The sequence below is a fragment of the Zingiber officinale genome, chromosome 7A, assembly GCF_018446385.1.
Source record: "Zingiber officinale cultivar Zhangliang chromosome 7A, Zo_v1.1, whole genome shotgun sequence".
Classification (NCBI taxonomy): domain Eukaryota; kingdom Viridiplantae; phylum Streptophyta; class Magnoliopsida; order Zingiberales; family Zingiberaceae; genus Zingiber; species Zingiber officinale.
In genome coordinates this window covers 22,641,972-22,649,315 of record NC_055998.1, presented here as the reverse complement: position 1 = coordinate 22,649,315, position 7,344 = coordinate 22,641,972, and positions in this window count along the sequence as shown.

Genomic DNA, 7,344 nt, shown 5'->3' with positions numbered 1-7,344 from the left:
TCGATCCGGGGCGGCGCTGGATTCGGCTCGGACCATTTCCACATAGCATTTCCGAGCGGCTAACTGATCTCCTCGCACTTCACCGATTTTGTCCTCGACCGGGAATTTGATCTTCTGATAGAACGTCGACACAACAGCTCGGAATTCGCTTAACGCCGGTCGCCCCAGTATCACGTTGTAGGATGAAGGGGAGTCGACCACCACAAAGTTTGTTGTCCTCGTTCTCCGGAGCGGTTCTTCCCCTAAGGAGATAGCCAGTCTTACCTGTCCGACCGGAAGAACCTCATTGCCCGTAAACCCGTAGAGGGGGGTTGTCATGGGCAGCAGCTCGGCTTGATCGATTTGTAGTTGATCAAAAGCCTTTCTGAAGATGATGTTGACCGAGCTGCCAGTGTCAATGAAGATACGGTGGATGGTGTAGTTGGCTATCACCGCTTTGATGATAAGGGCATCATCATGCGGCACTTCAACTCCCTCAAGATCCTTGGGCCCGAAACTGATCTCGGGTCCGCTCGCCTTTTCTTGGCTGCAACCCACCTCATGGATTCTGAGCTGCCGGGCGCTTGCCTTTCTCGCCCTGTGTGAATCTCCTCCGGTCGGCCCACCCGCAATAATATTGATTTCTCCCCGGGAGGTGTTGTTTCTGTTCTCCTCCTCCCGAGCGGACTGCCTAGGTCGCTCATTGGACCTTCGAGAGCGATCTTCATGCCTTGGAGGGAAACGCTGTTCGGGAGATCTTCTATATGTTCGCCGACCGGACTCTTGACGCCGCTGCCGGCAGTCGGGTGAAGGCGATCGACGAGGGCCACCCCGTCGTACGGGATGGGTGATTGAAGGCAGGCCCCGACAGTCGCGGGTGTTGTGGGAGTCAGTATTATGGAAAGAGCAAAACATTGGGGTCCATACCCTCTTTTTCTTCATCTTTGGTCGCTCGGCCGCTACCTCTTGGACCGCCGGGGACTTCGCATGATGTGCCCGGGATGCCTCAACTCTTGGTCCTCTTGGTGGCTGATGGGCAGCGGGCTGCTTCCGTTCGGCATGGGCCGGACGTTCGGCATGAGTTTCCTTCCGTCGGGCAACCTCCGCCTCTTCCACATTTATATACTCATTCGCCCGGTGTAGCATGTGGTCGTAGTTTCTGGGCGGTTTGCGAATGAGCGCGCGGAAGAAGTCCCCTTCCGCGAGGCCTTGCGTGAAGGCGTTTACCATTGTCTCCGAGGTGGCTATGGGGATGTCCATTGCCACCTGATTAAATCGCTGTATATACGCCCGGAGAGATTCTCTTGGTTCTTGTTTGATGGTAAACAGGCTGACGCTTGTCCTTTGATAACGTCGGCTGCTCGCAAAGTGATGAAGAAATGCCTTTCGAAACTCCTGGAAACTAGTGATAGAGCCGTCCGGCAGCCTCCGAAACCACCTATGTGCAGATTCCGATAGAGTGGTGAGAAATACCCGGCACTTTACGCCATCGGAGTACTGATGCAAGGTGGCGATGCTGTCGAACTTCTCCAAATGATCGTCGGGGTCGGTCGTCCCATTGTAAGCTCCGATCAGCGGTGGTGTATAGTATTTTGGTAACGGATCCCGATGTATGGCTTCAGAGAACTGTCGGTGAACCTGCTCGGGTGGTGCGTTCGCTTGGGGAGCTTTGCCCTTCTTATGATCCCGAACGGGAGGCTCATCGGATGAAGATCCTTGCTCCCCGTGAGCGGGCGCGATTTCTGGGGGAGTACGGAAGAGCGCCTGAGGGAACCCTCCTGTTGAAACATATTCCGGGCTGTCTGCTTGCGCCGCCCGGCCTGCTAAAGCCGAGGTTGTTTGCTGTTGCGCTCGCTCAGCCTGTGCTTTCTCCTTTTGCTGCGCCACTGTCTTGGCTGCCCTCGCCTCGATTATAGCGTCAAACTCTTCTTGTGAGAGTGCCACGGTATGTAGTCTTCTAGCCTCGTCCATTGCCTCTGCTCGGATGCAGGTGCGTTCCCACAGACGGCGCCAAATTGATCCTGTCCGAACCAGGCTCAATGGACGCTGGGGATGTGGCTCTCCCTGCTGGATCCTCGAGTGCTCCGGCGAACCTGCAACAAAACCGAGCCGGGGGGGGGGGGTGTCCCGGCGACGGCCCTCCGACGCTCAAGTTAGGCGAAGGAATAAGAAAGTGGCTGAGAAAATGGAGACTTGTGTACCTCTAGTTGAAGAAATGGAGGCCTTATATCGAAGGAGCCTGGGCACACCAATCGAAGCGATCACCCGCTTTCGACCATGCCTAGGTGTGGGCCTGTCAGAAGGGCATCCATAAGACCATACTGCTACTGTATCAACCTTTCCGTGACGTGAAGGTGGGGCCTTTAATAGTGTCATCTTGCGTACAGTCTAATCATCATGCCTTTGCTGACATATCATATCCCGAGCCGAGCGAATAGGGCGCTTGGCTAACCACTGTTCCCTCGCCACGATTCCGGCCGAGCGGACACCTCCTCTCGGCCATTCTGTCCTCGGCCGAGCGGACACCTCCGCTCGGCCACTCGGCTCCGGTTCTTCTGCTTTGGCGTCGGAAACCCAAACCTTTGGCTGGGTAATCTCTGGTTCCGCTCGGACGGGACCCCATCTGTGGGTCCCCCATTCTTAACGCCGGATCATTAATGATCTTGAGCATTTAAGGGTTGAACAACTGAAAGGAGTATCTACATCTGGTGCAAAAGCAATACACTCTCCATTAAAAGTAAGATCTCGAGGTCATACCCCCACAAAGAGAAAATAATCTAAGATTGAACAAATTGTGAAAAAATCAGTTGCAAAGGCCCGAAAAAAAGGTAAGTGATACATATAATAGATACGTAAAATAATTATGCAGTATTGTTTTGTTCAAGTAGATTCATGTGATTGTAGCTAGTCTAAATTTTTTTTCTAATCTATCTTACAGCAATAAAGATTGGAAAATCGATGAGTTGATTGTGGAAGACTCATGGAAAAGTGCAGGCAAGGACTAGAAGGTGAATGAGCATACTATCCTTTAGTTTACTTTTACAAAATTGTGTTTATTTTTCAAGTATTTAATATCAAACAAGATATAACAACCTTCTTTTTGGAGCATAAAGATGAGTATGATACTAGCTCTCATTGACTTACACAAATTTCTTGTATTGGACTTTGGGGGCGATCAATATTAGGTGTTGTTACAAGGTATCATTTTTTGCTGCATTGTTATTATTGTCATATGTCATTCACTTATCCTTAGTTTTGTTTCTGGTATAACAACCTTCTTTTTGGAGGAGAAGATTCCCCTATTGTTGGCTTGGTGTTGGATAGTGCCTTCTCAAATTTTTTTTGATCTTATAATGCTTATGGATGTTTTGTAAATTTGTTGGAATCTATCAAATTGAGAACAACTTATGTAAATATGACATCTTGTTTTCTTTTTGTTTTTCCTTTTGGTTTTTGACTAGTAGCAATATGTGGCATGCATAGGTAGCCATTTGTGGACACTTCCATTTCATTTTGAGTTAATTATACTTCCATTTCTTGAGTATCCGAACTCCATTTCATTTCGAGTTAATTACACTTGTATCCGAACTCATTTGTGTAGATTGGAGAGCAGATTTTACATTCTGAACTTGACAGATTCAAGAGATTCCAGAATCAAGGTATATTTTGAGCTCAATGTATCTGAACTCAAGGTATATTCTGAGCTATCTGGAGTCATTGATAACTTCCATTTTCCATGACTTGATAGATTCCAAAGATTCTAGAATCAAACCTTTTTTGCTTCTAGAATGTTTAGTTTATTGCTTTATTTCTATTGTAGGCAAAGCATGCAATTAGCTGATTTTGAATTCATCATCATCTCATGTGTATCTTGATTGGGGTGCAGGTTAAAATGAAATTAACAACTTTGGGGCATGCTCAAAGGTTTGTTGGATTCTATGCCCTAAGATTTCTTTTATGAAAGATCCATGGATTCCATATCTATGTTTTATTTGTCTTTTCCTTGGAAAACCTAAAGATTTACAAGTCAAATTCAGTGGCATAATTCATATGCAAAAGTTTCATTGTTAAGCAAAATTCACCAAGTTTGTAGTATCTTAAAATTGTTATCAATACTTTTTCCCCTTTTTTTTGTATTTTTTTAGTGAGGAAACAAGAGCGAAAATTGGTGCAGGAGTGCGCGAGGGTTGGCGTAGAAGACAACAAAGGCTGTCAGTGCAGGATGGTTGTTTTTTTGAATGGAAGAACATTATAGCCGAATCTGCTAGAAAGGGTTCTGCTGGTGAATACAAGCTGCAATGGGATTCATTTCATACGCAGGAAAGACAACTAAAGCTGGAGTGGTTGGAGAGCATCGAGAAGAGGAAACAAATGCCTAAACCCAAAGGGAACAATCGGGCACCAAAATCGCTTGAGCAGCGTAGAAAGATTTCAGAAGCAATCTTGGCCAAATGGACTGATCAAATAAGTCGAGGCTTTCCTCGGGTGTATATGAACTGGTTTCTCTTCAGAGGATGTCATACAATACAATTCATTTTTAAAATATATTTTATTGCCTGTTTTAGCTTTTTTGTTTGTTCCCTTATCGATACAATTTGTCCTTCAGAAACATCTTGTTGCACTAGTTTCATGGGTAGTAGCAAAATTTATTTTTTTCCATCCTATTCTTCTTCTTTGCTCTATGAGAACTTAAAGGTACTATCTGACAATTTTTTCTATTCAAGGAATATCGAGCTCGAGTTTGCAGTGCGTTGAACAAGTATCATTCCACATCTAATCCAAGAGAAAGAAATCAAAGAAAACCTAGTAGCACACCTCGTACAATTGACACGGTGCCAAAGAAAAAAACCCTTGAGATGAAGCTAATTGTTGAAGCTGAGAAGGTTGCAAAAACCCTTGAGATGGTTGCACCGAAGAGTTTACTTGCACAGGCTTCCCTTATGGAAACCAGAATGCTCATTGCCGAGGCAAGACGATCCATTGGGATCATAGAGGCTGGAACATCGACAGTGAAGGAGTTTAGAGATGAAAAATCTTTAGACTCCAGTGGAAAATTAAATCATTTCCAGTCCAGTTCAGGACTACCGAACACTGAAAAATTAGATCAAAGGCCTGTAAATGGTTTCCATCATCCAATCTCCACTGAAACTCGCCCAATAAAGACTGAATCATTTGGTCAGTCCCAGTGTAAAGAGTATTAAATAATAAAATATTCTACATCATAGTACTCGATACTAATTAACAAGATGAATAAACAAAATAACATATAACAAAATGCTTTGCATCATCCAACAATACTCAATACTAATTATCCTAAAACAATTACAACACCAACATAATTCAAGATTCAAAAGTAGTTAACGATATAAACTAACAAACAAAATTTGTGCCCAAAATTATAAATATTTAGGTAATTACATTACAACACCAACACTATTTAATACTAACTTGCCAGATGAACTAACAATCTAATAAGGATTACGACTAAGAGAATCAAGTTTACCATCACTAATATCCAAATACATTTCGGTACATTGATTATTCCCGGATAATGACCATGAAATGCATTGTGCTCACTTTCAATTTTGGCCGATGACCTAGTATCGGTCGTCACCCACTTTTGTCATCCATGTTGCTCACATCTGTAATATTGTCGTCCAAGATTCTTGATTGATCTAGAAACACACATAAATGTTCTTCGTCCGCAGTCCTTACATGTTATAGGTTCAAATATTGTATTGTCGATGCTGCTATAACTTGAGGATGCCATGAAATAACAACCTAATAATCAAATTTCCTTTACTTAGAATAAAAATAAATAAATTTATAACATTCATATATTAAACAAACAAACTACAACATTCAGAGAGATTGTATGCTAAATCAATTGAGAATTATTTTAAACTTTTTACCACTAAAATGGCATATATCGGTTTAATAATTAAGAGATTGAACATACAACTTCGCAGTTAGGAGTGTTAAATTGGAATTACTCTTTTGCAACAATATTCCAACTCCTTTGAGGAATAGATCCATGAAACATACGTGATATTAAAACGAACCAAAAAATCATTTAGTCCAACTATTTGATATTGGTTGTTTATATGGATCTTGTTCCTCCATCCAACTACATTATCAGTCAGAAAATTATGTTAATCAGAGTTCTCTTGAACTTACTCTATATAACAAACTTCAATTGATTCAATCCAATGTTAGAATATAGCAACAGACCATGTTTATTTCAAATTGTTCTCTTGACCATGTTTGTTCCAGAATATTAACCTAATCAATAACTTTAAGTTGTTAGAACATAGCAACATACCATGGTTGATTGGAATCAAAAACAAAATTAAACAAAAACATAATCCACTTATGAACATGAAATCACAAATCCCCAAATAAAATGACACTGTGGAACCACAAAAACATGAAAACCCTTCAAGAATTTTACCGTACTTGCTATCAAACTCCTTGTTGATGTACTCTGCGATGTCCTTCGCGGCCGGCTGATTTCACACACCACTCCACAAAACTGACGACGAGATCAGCGCCGGAACAAATAGAGGGCTTCGAGTCTCTGGGAGGGGAGGGAAGAAGAAGGAGGAGGCGCAGCTGAGTTAGTGTGAGGAAAGAAGAAGGGGAGTTAGGGCAGGGCACGGGAGGGTGGGTCGCGAAAAAACGGAGGGGGCGGAGAGTTAGGGCACGGGTCGGGGTCGCGAATGAGAAAGAGTTAGGGCACGGGTCGGGGGTCGCGATTGAGGAAGTGTGGGGGCATATGCCTCGTTTGCATTTTTTATCCTACGTGGACTTGGCCACGAACGATCCAGCTCAGTCGCGCAGCGAATTCGCGGCGAACATCATTACTCTATAGAGTAATAGACTTACTATAATCACATAAGAGATCAATTGGTTTACCTACTATAATAGACTTATCTGTATGGTCATGATTTACCTCCTTTCATATAATTTAAGATAAAACGTGAGTTTTATTTTTTTTATTTAATGATGTCATCAATGGCGGAGTCGCCGTACAAAGCTCTATCGCAGGGCGATGGCGAGGACGCTGCTGGCAAAAGCGGCAAAAGACGTGAAGTGGTGACAGGCCTCATGGGACTTCGGCTTCCGGCCGCGGCTCGTGTCGTAGATCGGCCATTAGAGTGGTGGCGGACTAATGGGTAGGGAAGCTTGGGTCAACCCCTGGGCCTTAGACGGTGACACAGCCCGCATTAACCGATTACAGGAGAAGTATTTATGTTCGTTTCATACTAATATCAACGTGCATTCACATTATTCTCATGGTCACTGCTGAATCATGTGTAAACCTCAAACAATTTATTAACAGTCCAACCAAGAACTCCATTCTCA